Source organism: Carcharhinus amblyrhynchos, chromosome 27 (genome assembly GCF_965287045.1).
Source record: "Carcharhinus amblyrhynchos chromosome 27, sCarAmb.v2.hapA, whole genome shotgun sequence".
In the NCBI taxonomy this organism is placed as follows: Eukaryota; Metazoa; Chordata; class Chondrichthyes; order Carcharhiniformes; family Carcharhinidae; genus Carcharhinus; species Carcharhinus amblyrhynchos.
The window spans coordinates 28,312,702-28,327,254 of NC_137350.1; the positions used below are offsets into that span (position 1 = coordinate 28,312,702).

General features: G+C 40.3%; 1 protein-coding gene across 1 annotated transcript in view; it reads left to right on the plus strand.

Moving 5' to 3' along the window:
* rab5c (RAB5C, member RAS oncogene family) overlaps positions 1-14,553 on the plus strand; it is a 49,338-nt gene continuing 34,785 nt past the window's right edge. The window contains exon 1 of the mRNA XM_080213444.1: positions 1-156. The gene's annotated coding sequence lies outside the window, so the exon portion shown is untranslated. The remainder of the gene's footprint in view (positions 157-14,553) is intronic.

The following is a 14,553-nucleotide window of genomic DNA, read 5'->3' on the forward strand; positions in this document are numbered from 1 at the left end:
GTGGAGATGTGAAAGCGGAAGTGGAGGCCGAGGTTTGGGGCCTGGAGTTTCTTCTCCCCCACCCCAGTGCTTAAGTGAAGTTGGGGAGAGAATTCAATTCAGAGTCCAGAGGAGAGACATAGTGGCCGCTTGACTTCTGATCTGCATCCCTGCCGAGTGAGTAGCTGCTCTGTGGGTGGGGAAAGGTGGGGGAGGGGGTGTGAGTCGGTTCTGAGGTAAATTTATTCGGATGTGTCCGGCTGGCGGAGCCGGGCCAAGTTTATCTGGCAGTAGAACCGGGTATTCCCACCCTGCCAAACAACAGCCCCCCACCCCCTAGAAACCTCCGCCTCCTTTCCCCCCTCCCATCCCTACCCTGCAGACCGCCTCCTTTTCCCTCACCCCTGCACCTCACCCCCCCCTCCCCCACCCCCCCACTTTGGTTCTCCTCCCTTGAAACCCCACCTCGGGGCGCCCCCCCCCCCCCCACCTTGAAACCCCACCTCGGGGGGGGGGGGCACCTCCCAACCTTGAAACCCCACCTTGGGTCTCCCCCCAAATTGTTTCTGTTTTCCCCACCCCCACCCTGAAATCCTACCTTGCCCAAAACTTAACAGGGTTGTTTCTGCCCGCCCCCCACCCAAACGTTGAAACCCCACCTGGGCCCCCCTGCCCAAAACCTTGAAACCCCACCTATCCTCCCTCCCCCCAAAACGTTGAAACCCCACCTGGCACGCCCAAAAATTAACAGGGAGAATCAAGCCCTGATGGTGACGAACTTTTAAAATCCACATTCCAGGGAATGGAGGGTTTTGGATTAGATTCCAGTTGCTGGGCAGCTTGGATGGTTCATTGTTCCTGATTTTTTTAAAAAAAAATCTGTTGCAGCCTAGAAACTGTTTTTTTTCTACAAAAGATTTGACTTTCAAACTGTCTATTTTAAAAAGGTTTCTGCACAACAACAACAAATATGAATCATGTACTGAGTCAGCTACTTAGAGTTTTTATTGCGAAACAAATCCGGGGCACAGTGCAAAGCATTAGTTTTGTTGTTAACTGTTTTTTTTTGTTGCAGTCAAAAGTAATCAACCTTTTTAATAACAGTTCAACTACTGGTTAGCCTCCCACCCTCCCTTCCCTTTTTCTGTTATCTTTGTGTTAATTACTATACTTGAGTCTCAGCCCACTCTTGGGATCCTACTTTTAATGTTGAGTTTAAGCTTGCCTTTTTTTAATGTCTGCACACATTAAAGACATATTCATCACTTGGATCAGCAAGGTCCATTTTGCCAGCAATTTTTGTGTTAGTGGATTGTTCTTAAGAGGTAACCACTCCAGAATACTATGTAGTAGACCAGGTATCTTACAAAGCAGGATAAAGTTGTTGAGTTGAAGCTAAGTTTTGTGAGAAAAACGTTTGTGCTGTAAATTGGGATGTTTTTATATGTAATGGTGGGAGCAGTCTGATTAAGTAAAACTGAAGATGTCACCACAGATTAGGCGATGCTGTTCAAAATATAGAATGAATGGCTTTTGCAGTGACGTTTCAGAGTTAGTGTCGGTAGATATCCTCCTTGAACCAAATTTTGCAAATGTGTTGGTGGTTTTAGTCTGTAATTCCAGGGGGAAAAATGTGCCCCATCAATTATAGAATTGCCCATTTCTCTATTTCCAAGGTGTTTGCCATGTGTAGGCCATTGAGTGAGTAAAGAGCCACAATTCCCTTTCCAGTTTGCAAAATGAAACAAAAACAAGGAAACACAATTGTGCATTCTCTAAGTATTTGAGTAAATTCGGTGATGGTCAAACTTAGATTGAAAATATTGTAACCCATTGCTCCAGTCAGTAGTTTGCTGAATAATAGCGCTAGAGATATAGGAAGAGAGTACAATAACTGGCAATAGATGAACATCAAAATTGTTTAATGGTTTTGAGGAAAATTGACAGGGTTGAAGGTGGATAAATCTCCAGGTCCTGCTAATTTTCATCCCAGAGTACTTAAGTGGCCCTGCAAATAGTAAATCTGGTGGTGGTTATTTTCCAAAATTCTTTAGACTCTGAAATAGTTCCTACAGATTGGAGAGTAGCTAATGTAAGCCCACTATTCAAAGAAGGAGGCAGAGAGAAAGAAGTGAACTGTAGACCAGTGAGCGTAACATTGGTACTGGGGAAGTTGCTAGGGTATTACCAAGAATTTCATAACCCAATATTTAGAAGGCAATAGTATAATCTAACAAAATCAGCATGGATTTACAAAAGGGAAATCGTGCTTGGCAAATCTCTTGGAATTTTTTGAGAATGTAACCAGTAGAAATCCTGAGGAGTTCCAGTGGGTATAGTTTATCTAGACTTCCAGAAGGCTTTCATGAAGGGGCCTCATAACTACAATGTAAAGTTAAAGCACATGGGGATTTCAGGTAGTGTCTTGGGATGGATAGAAAGCAGGTTAGCAGATAGGAAACAGAGTTGGCATAAATGGGTCTTTTTCTGATTGGCAATCAATGACTAGTGTGGTTCCATGGGTATCTGTGCTAGGACCCCAACTGTTCACTTTAGATGTTAATGAATTGGAAGAGGGAGCTGAATGTATTACCTCCACATTTGCAGATGAAACAAAGTTGGGCGGAAGGATGAACTGTGAAGAGGATGCAGAGGTGCTTCATTGTGATTTGGACAGGCTGTGTGTGGGGCCATTTGCATGGCAGATGCAATATAATATGGATGAATGAGGTTATCCACTTCAGGAGTAATAAAAGGAAGACACTATTACTTGAATGAGTGTAAATTTAGAGAGGTGGATACTCGGAGACCTTGGAGTCCTCATCAATCGCTGAAAGTGGGCAGGTAGCGTAGACAATAAAGAAGGTAGCAGGTAAGTAGGCAGTAAAGACAGTAAATGGTATGTTGGCCTTTGTAGTGAGAGGATTTGAATATGGGAATAGTGATGTTTTGCTGCAATTGTATAGAGTGTTGGTGAGGCCACACCTGGAGTATTGTGTGCAATTTTGGTGTCCTTATCTGAGGAAGGATGTCCTTGCCATAGAGGGACTACAGCAAAGGTTTAGCAAGCAGATTCCTGGGATGGCAGCTCTGTCATATGAGAAGAGACAAAGTCAGTTAGGATTGTATTCATTGGAGTTTAGAAGAGTGAGAGGGGATCTCATAGAAACTTATAAAATTCTTCATGGTTAGACAGCGTAAATTCATAAAGAATGTAACCAATAGTGGGGTAGTCCAGAATTAGGGGTCATAGTTTGAAGATAAGGGATAAACTATTTAGAACTGAATGAGAAATTTCTTCACCCAAAGGGTGGTGAATATGTGGAATTCACTGCTACAATGTATTCCTATCAATTTGTTGCTGTAATTTGTGCAGTTTGTTACCCAGGTCTGCAGAGAATCCAAAGATGCCAATAGATCTTAAAAAGTGTTTCAGTCTCAAATGATTTTGAATGGTTTGGGTTTTAGCAGCTTTTAACCCTTTATATATGCTAATGCAGCAGTTTCTGTGTTGCAACTAAACTTCAAATTTAGTTTTATGAAGATAGTATTAATGTCAGCTTATCTGTACACACTGAAGAGTGTGAATATTTGTAAAACTTGAATGACAGGCTAAACTCTAAAGCTGTAGAGCAGGCTTCATGAAATTTTGCATACAAGGGGAGTGTTTGGCAAGTATATTCCTTAAAGATTGGCCTGAGGCTGCATCAATGCCGCATCCATATAAAATTGTTTTTTTCTTTTTAGTGCGAATGTCTATATATGTGTGTATATAGCTAAATGCCTTTATAGGGTGGTACAATGGTTAGTACTGTTGCCCTACATCACCAGGGACGCAGGATATCCTCACAGCGCCAGGCACCCGGGTTTGATTCCTGGCTTAGGTCGCCGTCTATGTGGAGTTTGCATGTTCTCCTGGTGTCTGTGTGGGTCTCCAGGTACTCCTGTTTCCTTCCACAGCCTGAAAGACATGTGGGTTAGGTGCATTGACCCGAACAGGTGCCAGAGTGGGGCGACTAGGGGAATTTCACAGTAATTTCATTGCAATTTAAGCCTGACTTGTGACTAATGAACTAACTTTAACCTTTCACTTGGGTATCTCTAACATGTTTTTTGTTTGCAAGGTGTATTTGAAAAGTGCAGCAGTAAAGGCCAGTCTCTAGTTGGGAATGAGTAAGTCGTCTTTGCAATGAGGGGGGTCAAAATTGTTCAGTCTGCAACTGTAGGTATCAACTGTTCTAACCCAAAAACTGAGGGACAGGACAAAATGCTAACTTTGTGAACAGGGAATTAAAACAGAATCCATTAGATGTTTTCAAGGATGAGGAGCTTTTCATTTGACTTATCAAGGTTATACCCTTCGTTTGTAGGTGCAGGAAGGCATGATATTAGACTGACAGATATTTTCTTATCCACTAGCCTTAAGGCAGGTTGATTGGGTTCTTCACTCAGCTCTTGAGTACAGGTTACTAAGTTTAGTTGTATGTTGTAAACCTGCTTTCTTGCATTTTTGGTTTAAGGTGTGTTTTGTCCATTGGGTCGAACAAGCAAGTAATTTTCAGGCTGCATTTGAGAATGGTGTCCAGAATCAGGAACTTCAGATTTGCAGAGGGATTATTGAAGTGAAGGTGGCTGTACTTGAGAAGCCTAAAGAGAGTCTTAGTAGAGGTTCAAAATTAAGAGATTGAAGGTGAGAGATTGATTCCATTAGCAGGAGGATCGGAAACACAGGACACTAGGTTAATTGACATATGGTCCAAAGAGCAGGGATGTTTTTTCATGCGGTTATGATTTAGAATGCATTGCCTGAGAGGTTGGTGGAAGCAGTTTTGGTAATTTATTTCAATATGCACATGACAGGCAGCTTTGCAGGGCTACGAACAGAGAGGGAGTAATTGGGGTAACAGTAATAGCTCTTTCAAGGCGCTGGTACGTACATGATGGATTAAATAGCCACCCTGTTTGGTGATCCTGTAATTGCAAATGTTGTCTTTTCAATTACTGTTGAGGTTGATGTCCCTGCCCCCAGCTACTTTTCCCTCAGCTTTGTTAAAGGGAACAGAGAATGAAGCTAAAGTGCTTCCCTTTAATTTACCTTGCGTGCTGGATACTTAAAATTGTTACATAATTATAAAGTGTTTGTGATTTGTGTATAGGTGTACATTGCTCGCGTGTTGCTTTTTAGAAATATGCATGTGACATAAATTTACTAAAATGGGAGATGGGTAGAATTCCTAAAAGCAAAGCCTCTTCATTTCCCTTAAACTCTAGGTTTAAACAGCACTACTGTGTCATTGTTGAGTCAGTCATTCAAAAAATGTTCGAGAAAAATATTTATACTTGTAGCAACTAAGATTTGTGTTCCTGCTGCATTAGTACTGAGCGCGTGACTTTGGACTAAAGGGAAGGGTGGGGTCGGGAAGGCTGATCAGGATCTTGAATTTGAGGATCAGCCATGATAATGAATGGCAGAGCAGGCTCGAAGGGCTGAATGGCCAACTGCTCCTAGTTTATGTTTCTGCTCTCCAGTCTTGCCTGCAGCTGAATCTCCTGTCCTGCTAATTGAGTGGAGATTTGGCCCAGCGCCAAATTCTCCATTCTCTCTGGCAGTGGGGCATGAGTGGCTAGAGAATTTCAGCCTATGGTCTTTTTTGTAACTATTCACTTTGTTTGCCCTCACAATTTGTGAATTTTCTTTTATTGAATTTCTCTTTCATGGCGCAATGTTACTAATGCGAAAGCTCAATGTTTGAAAATTAGCTGAATGATTCCTATAAGTGGGGTGAGAAGGAATGATAATATTTATTTCTCTTAAACTGGAGGCCTTCAGCCACCTTGTGGACCATTGGTTCTTGGGTATTTTTCCCACTGGCCTATACAGTGCATCCATTTGTAGACACTTTTAGATTTACAGACCACCAAATCTGTGTTTTTATAAACCAGATCTTTTTCTTCTGGCATATCTTGAAAGACTATTTCTTTAATGAAACAAGTTTTCGGATCGATCGTGAAGGACTTTGTTTAGCTTTTCAGTTTTACATAAAATAATTGACCTTGTATCATGGAACTCCCCACTGGCTTGCACACAAGATTCGTGCTTTCATCATGGATTTTTTTCTTTTATCGTATTTAGTCTTGAGATTAAACCCCAATTTTCCCACGTTTTCTGCACTTTATATCTGGAATATGAAACCCAAGTGGAAAGGTTTCATAGGATCCCTCTGGATATTATTGCACTTTGGAAGTGGAACAACATAGGAACCAATTTTGGGTGTTGCCTTTCTCACTGAAAATAAGTTGAATTAATTGATAAATGAGACTTTTTTTATATAACCCCTAACATCATTCCAGAAAGTGGAAATAGTGAGCATGTCCAAGGTATAGTTTAAGGGCAGGGAGGAATGTGATTGTTGTTCACCTGATATGTCTAATTTCCTCATGCATTCCATGACCTGATCTAACTTGATTTCAAATTGTAGCAACATGTCTTATTTTGGATCTGATGACTCCTGTCTCAAGTATACGTGGATTGGCTTTGAATGACAAACTTCAAAAACTTTCTTAATCAGAAATCATGTGATCAGACATTTTGTAAACTTAAATTGAGATAAATGTTTGCAGGATTCCCTCTGTTTATTACAGGACTTCCATTTTGGTGCTTAATATTTGTTCTAACAAATGTTATACAGAAAACATAGATTCCACTTCTTACTACACCTCCATCCCTTGCATGCTTGATGTGAAAGATGTTATTTGGGTGTGGAGTAGCCTTCTTTTCAGATAACGTATCAACGCTCACAGACACAACATGGACAGAGTGAAGCTGCCTATGCTAATGCACCTCTGAGTGCAATTATTTGTGCAATTAGATGCACACATCTGCTTTCCTAGCCTGTCACGTGAAGTTGTCATTTGGAATCAACTTTGTATGATGGATGCTTTTTAACCCACTGGAGGATGGTAATGGCCAATAGGATCAGTTTGGCTAAATTCAAGTCAGAGTTCAGATTGACTTCTTTTGGCCCACTATTTAAAAATTTGTAATTTTTTAAAATGCCTGAAGCTATTGAATCATAGGGAAGTACAGATCAGTGGATAATGATGACCCTCCAGTTCCTTCCATAAGTGGTCTGTCTTCATGGTTGAGCGTAGTTGATTCACATTGTTAGCTGGGTATCACAGTTCATGCTGTACCCTGTTCATGCATGCACTTTTCAGGATTAGGACTGGATAAAATAGCAAGTGGGAACTCCAGCCTGCCCAACCCATCCTCATCCTGGGGCTCCTTTGGTCAATTGATCTTCAGTAATCTGCCAACAGCATAGATTGGACAGCATTAATGTTCAGTGGCAACCTTTGTTTTCTTTTACTTCAGTATGTGTAGCTTTGCTTTACTAATAGTGCTGTTTAAATATTCACATAATTAACTAAACGGCAGTATTTCAGTTGGAAAGAATTTCCTTTTCATCCTTTCACGTAATGACTTGAGCCTGGTCACCATTTTGCTCGTGGCTTCTGTTGTGAACAAGAAACTGAAACTTCTGAAACGATAGTTGAATTGTACTGAGCAATATCGGACCATCTGTCAATGCCCTTCCCTTTTTATCGTTTGATTTTAAAAACATGAAGTCTTGGACAAAGCCTGATACCAGAACCAGTTGCAGTGCACTTGGCTCACCCAGCCGTGTAATGATATAATCTGAGGATGTTAGAGGAGATCAGTTGGGTGTCAGTCTTTCTGGGTTCAGTTTTTAATGGTGTATAATTGAAACCATTAGAAATGTTCCTGCTTTCCGCCAATAAACCCTCAGCCAAATCATCTGCGGTTTTTATTTTTGAGAAAAAATTGTCCTTTTTTTTAAATGACTAGAACATGAAATCGGCAGTGGATCCTGATGCATCATCTATATAGAAAATGCTCCAAATTTAATGGACTGACTTTGGCAGAATTATATTGCAATGGGTAGAGAGGAGTTTGTTGTAGTTCAGGTGGCCAGTTGTTTGAAAGTTGAATTTAACAGTGAATGTCCTTTCAGTGCTATCTTCATATGGACACAATACTACAGCCAAGCAATACAGTATAATAGGTGACTGGACAGGGAGCTGATTCCAGAAGGTTAACTTTTGTCATGGTGCACTGGCATGGCAAATCTCATTTTTGCAGTTAAACATGTTTTGTATTACTGTGGTTGGGGGGTAACTTTGTACGTACCAGTTCTTGAAATTGGGCCATGTAAACCGATAGTTCACTAGTCTTATTTGGCGTTATATCTTGGGGGGGTGTGGCTGGGACAAATTGGTTCAAGTTACTGTTTCATTTTCTGGATATGTGCAGTGCTGACATAGTCACATTTATTGCCCATTTCCAGTCACTCAGCTGATGGCAATAAGAAGCAATGATTTGTGCACTTTACGTGACTGACTCAATGCCTCCCTAAAATGAACTAATGTAATCCAGGCTAGGCAGTATTAACAGTTTTTCTTGTCTGAAGCACCTTAGTAAATCAGTTTTAGGACATCCTGGAGACTAGGTAATGTCTTTGTTCTTTCCTTACCATTGCTGCCTCTGGTTCTGGACTGGCATCATTGCTCCAGTTGCTAGCTTGATTATTTTTAGTAATGTGGAATTAAACCAGCTACCAGAAGTTGTGGAGGATCCTGTGATTCATTGTCTTTTCACCGAAAGGGGAAATTGGAGATTAAAAGAAGTGGTCAAGAATATTAACAGTGGTTTAGTGGTTCAGCTCACAGGAACGCTAGTACGTTATGCTATGAAGTATCTTCAATTGTTAAAAGTTATCAGCCTTTAGTGTCACAATGTGATCAAGAGGTGCTAATTTCTTTATGCACTGTTGATTTTAGAGTGGAAGTGCGCCATATTTTTGCATTTTCTGATAGCTGATTTGAGGGCAGCGTAAGTTGAATAGGTATCTCAACCTCATGGATTGTGAATGGTGTAGAAGAGAAATTGTACTAAATGAGCAAATTACTGAGCACTTGTGTTATTATAGAAATTTTTGATCTAAACCTGTTTGGAAGGTGTTGGTTTAAGGAAGTTGACTACAGTCATTGCAGATTGCTGCTAGTTTATTGAAGCATAAAACTGATTCTGCTTTGTAATACAGTATATTGCAACTAACCAAATAGAGGAAAAAAAAGGAAGTATGACGAACTGTATGTAAGCTTTTTTCTCCTCAATGCACTGGGCCCCACATTGTGAATACTCTGAGCACAGCTTATTTATGATTTTATAAAAATATTATTATTGAGACTACAAATTCATTGTCTAAGGCTGGATCAAACTAGTGCCATGGCTGCATTGTGTTAATGTGCCAGATGCTAATGTACATGTGAAATCCAGTGTTTGGGAGTATGGGATGTTCAATAATGGTGAGGTGTGTGTGGGCTGTTGTCTGCATTGACTTTGATTATAAAACTTGCATTTTTTTTTTGAGACATTCATTAATGGAAAGAGAAACCAAGCTTGAGAAAAGTGGATGGGTGGTAAATTGGGATTCCTGGTGGTGTCATCAGACTTCTGGGAAATCTGACTGTGATTTCAAATTGCTAGGAAAACAGAAGCTGAGCATTGTGTGCTTTCCTTTTGGATTACAAAATCCAGGTGAAAAAATCTTTTTCTTTGACTCGTTCATGGATACGGATGTTGTTGACCAGCATTTATTATCCATCCCTAGTTGCTCATGGGCAGTTGAGAGCCAACTACATTGCTGTGACTGTGGAATCATGTAGGCCAGACCATATGAGGGTGACAGATTTCCTTCCTAAAGGACATTAGTCAACCAGGCTTTTCCAATGATCGATAGTAGTTTCCTGGTTATCAGTAGATTCTTAATTCCAGACATTTTTCTGGAATTTTTTTTACATTTCTAGAAGGCCTTTGATAAGGTGCCACATAGGAGACTGTTAACAATTTACACCATGAGCACTACTTATTTAAGTGATGCTGGCATGGATAGAGGATTGGTTGACTGGCAGAAGGCCGAGTGGGGATGAAGGGGTCTGTCTCAGGATGGCATTTGGTGACTAGTGCACCTCGGGTCAGTGCTGGGACCACAACTTTTCACGATATGCATTAAAGATTTGGAGGAAGGAACTGAAGGCACTGGTGCTAAGTTTATCAGATGATACAAAGGTATGTAGAAGGATAAGTAGTACTGAGGAAGCGAGGGGCTGCAGAAGGACTTGGATAGGTTAGAGTGGGCAAAGAAATGGCAGATGGAACACAATGTGGAAAAGTGAGGTTATGCACTTTGGAAGGAGGAATGGACGCATAGACTATTTTCTAAACGGGAAAATGCTTAGGAAATCAGTGGCAGAAAGGGACTCGGGAGTCCTTGTTCAAGATCCTCAAGCTTAACGTGTAGGTTCAGTTGGGAAGACGAATGCAACGTTAGCATTCACGTCAAGAGGGCTAGAATACTAAAGCAGCGATGTACTTCTGAAGCTACGTAAGGCTCTGGTCAGACCCCATTTGGAGTATTGAGTAGTTTTGGGCCCCCTATCTAAGAAAGGATGTGCTGGCCTTGGAAGGGGCCCAGAGGAGATTCACAAGAATAGTGCCTCAAATGAAGAGCTTGTTGTATAAGGAACAATTGAGGACTCTGGGCCTGGACTTGACGTTTAGAAGGATGAGGGGGAATCTTATTGAAACTTGCAGGATACTGCGAAGCCTGGATAGAGTGGCTGTGGAGAGTACATTTCCACTAGTAGTAAAAACTAGAACCAGAGGGCACACCTCAGGCTAAAGGAACGACCCTTTAAAACAGAAATCAGGAGGAATTTCTTCAGCCAGAAAGCGGTGAATGTGTGGAACTCATTGTTGCAGAAGGCTGTCAGGGCCAGATCGTTGAGTGTCTTTAAGACAGAGATAGGGAGTTGATTGAGGGGATCAGGGGTAATGAGGATGAGAAAAATATCAGCCATGATTGAATGGCGGAACAGACTCAATGGGCTGAGTGGTCTAAGTCAGGTCCTATTTCTTATGGGTGTGAGATCTATCTTCATTTCATGTGTTTAAACTGCAATTTATAGTTTCTAGTGAATACAATTTTCCTGTTATCTCATGTTTCATGTTGGTTTTGGTTTGATAAAGTGAAATATTTTCCATAGATTTATTCCATTGAGGTTGCTTGGTAAGGTTTGTTCTTTTTAAGTTAGTGGTCTCCAAGGGCATAAAAATAAATTCAAAAGTGTGAGCATCAGACACAGGAAAGATTCCGCTGGTCCGATTTAAGCTTTTCCTAAGTAACTCCTGTACGTTTTGCACAATTGGTAAGTCGTGGCAATGTGTTGGGGGTGCCAAAAAATATAGCATGATAATCAATTTCGAAACAACATTCTGGGAAATTAACTGACCTCCAAAGGTGATCAAACAAGTTGCAAATGCATTTAAAATCTTTATCTTGCAATCACTCAGGAATTCTTCAATGCTTGTAGAAAATTCACACCATAAATGTGTCTGAAGTCACCAATTATTTGTGAAATAGTAGCTCTGAATAGCTAACTTAGTTCTGTGCTTGTTATGTGCGCTCATGCCTTCTGGTCCTCAAATTTTTTCTAACTCGAGTAGTTTGTTTGTGTAGACCAGAATCGCAGACTGAATTAAAATTCCATCCCCCACATTTCATTATTTAATATCAATTAAAATTTAATTCAGGGACAGGAAAGAAGCTGAAAGTTGAATTTTGTTTTGTTAGTCAGCCTGGCTGAATAGTTGATCCTTTGCTCCTCATTACAAAGTAAAGTTTTAGTCAAGACTAAGTAAAGCTTACATTAACACTAATGAAGTTGCTGTGAAATTCTCCTAGTCACCACAGTCCATTGCCTGTTCGGGTCAATCCACCTAATCATGTCTTTCAGACTGGGAGGAAATCCATGCAGACGCAGGGAGAACGTGCAAACTCCACACACAGTGGCCCAACCTGGCCCTGTGAAAAGCAGTGTTAATCACGGCTACCATGCTGCCCTAGCCGATTGCAGAAAGATGCTTTGTCTTGCTGCTATTCTGTTCCATCCCCAGTTCTATTTCCTCAGCTTGCTAGCTATTCGTATAGGTTTTCATTTAAAGCAACACATCTTAAAAAAAAATCTTACAGCACAGAATTTTCTCTGGGAGGAAGTTTACAAATTCACTACAAACACACTTGCAATTTCTGTTACTGGCAAGTAACAAAAATATTTATTTTTCCTTTAAGTTCCTGACTGAAAAATGCTAAGTTTTGGTTAGTTATTTAAAAATTAAATCTGGGTCATAATGGAATGCTTTTTTTAAACACAATCCCCACAATTTTCCATTAATGATCAGAATGGTATCGTCCAAAGTGAACCATTTTAACCATCCATAATGGAATTAAAATCCATTGCCATTGAGGGAAGCAAGGCCAAATACTGCACTCCCTTGGGGAAATTAGAAAATTATGCAGAGGTTTGTACTGTAGCAAGAATTTAGCAACCTGCAATCTTAAAAGTCAGTTCAGTGGTGCCAGAATGAGATGGCATTAAGTTGAATGGTTAATGTCAATAAATAACATCTTTTGTGGCAATATGATATACTTGTGCATGTTACAATATTAGTGGTTGCAATTGTAGACTGGTACATTTTATCTCACCAAGTTCTGGAGAATGATGGTTATGACTGTTGGTTAAGACATTTTGCTGCCTCCTTGGGCAGCAGCTTATGCAGTTGTTGGATGACATTTTGGCATCTGTGGAATATTGTCGTAAAAGCTGTTTAGTATTCTAGTCAGAGTCTTTAAGTACTCTGCTGAAGGTGCTTAGATTTGACAGCTGTTGCTATTGATGCTGCAGTTTGTGCAAGGAGGTATTTATATCAATGAAATCTGTATGATTGATCAGTTAGCCTATTCTGTAATTTAAGCTTTTTTAAAAGTTCAATTTAAATTTTTGTAAACCAATAGTATTGAGACAAGGGCGAAGGTCAGGATGTGGATGTCATATCACCAATGGCCTTATTGCAAGACAGATTCAAATTAAATAGTCCAATCATCTTCCTATGACCCTAAATAATTTATTCTTGTCATTTAGTTAACTTTAGTATTTAGACAAAATGCTTCTTAAAAGGATAATTCCACTTCTGGTTGACATTTGAACTTTTAATTGGTCAGTTTGGTGTTTGACTTGTGTTCCCGTGCTTTTGGATCATGTGTTTTGGAATGTATCAATAGCACTATAATATCATTTTGCTATTATTTGCTGTTAGTTAACAGCTTTGCCCTAGTGTAGCCACCACACTGATTTTGAGATTTTTTTTATGTGCACTGGGCCTGTTAAATGGAAGTGATCACGTTGGATTAATGCTGAAGTTGGGAATAGATCTTTTGCTGCTCTGACCTTCACCTAACTGAGGTTGGTTATTCCCAATGGGACGGCTAAGAGTACACATAATTAGACCACTTCTGACAATTTAACTCTGGCCTAATGATTGACAGCAAGAAGCAAACAGTGGATAATAGTGCATGAGACCGGAGAGCAAACATCTTTGGAAAGTGAATATCTTGAATAAGTTCTTCATTTGAGGAATGGAAAAGAAATTTCAGCAAAGAAGAGGTTTTTGTAGACCATATATTAATGCTGCTTTGAATACAATCCTCAGATATTAAAACATTTCTGCAATTGTTTTACTGCCAAGAAGGTGTTTTGGATATTGAGGAATATGTACTTGCCTTTTTGTCTGCACCCGAAGTTCAGATTAGCATCCAGAATTTTACTTCAAGCTCTGTATGTAAAGAAAAATTTACAAGTAGGGATGAATTCCTGATGGGGCTGTGATGCTACTTAAAATGCATTTGTTGTTTTACTTCAAGTTCAAGTAGGAATTAATTTTTCTCCTGTTCAAGTCTTTCTTTTGATGATGTTTTAATTCCCCCTGTGTGGCTACCACCTTGAAGGTGTAACTTTGTGCTGCTTTATCTTGTCATAAGCATTGGCAGCTCCAGTATCTTTCCTGACAGTTTGTCCATGCAGTATGGGATTTTTTTTGTATGGAAAGCGGCACCATTATTGGTTCTAGGGCATTATCTTCACTTTTATCAGGATTACTGTTTTTCTTTTTCTACTTGAATCTTCTCCCCCTCCACCTACTCTGCAGCGTCCTGCTTCTATGCATTCTCCTCGTGTCTGCATGGGTGTGCTCCAGTTTCCTTCCACAGTCGAGAGATGCGTGGGTCAGATTGATTGGCCGTGCTAAAATTGTCCCTTAGTGTCCTGAGATGTATAGGTTAGAGGGATTAGTGGGTAAAATGTGTAGGGAAATGGGGGTGGGGCCTGGGTGGGATGGCCGGTGCAGACTTGATGGGCCGAATGGCCTCTTTCTGTACTGTGGGGCTCTATGATTTTCTATGTGCCTGATCTAATGCAGCACAGATCTGTGATTAACTGGAGATATTTTCTGATATGTTCATTCAGTATTTGCAAAATCATTGCAGGTAAATTTTAATTTTTTTCCTGTTTGAATTTGTGAAATACAATGTCACATTTCCAACTGTATGTGTGATCAAGTCTGTTCTGCAGTCTAAAATTCTGGATGAAAGGCTT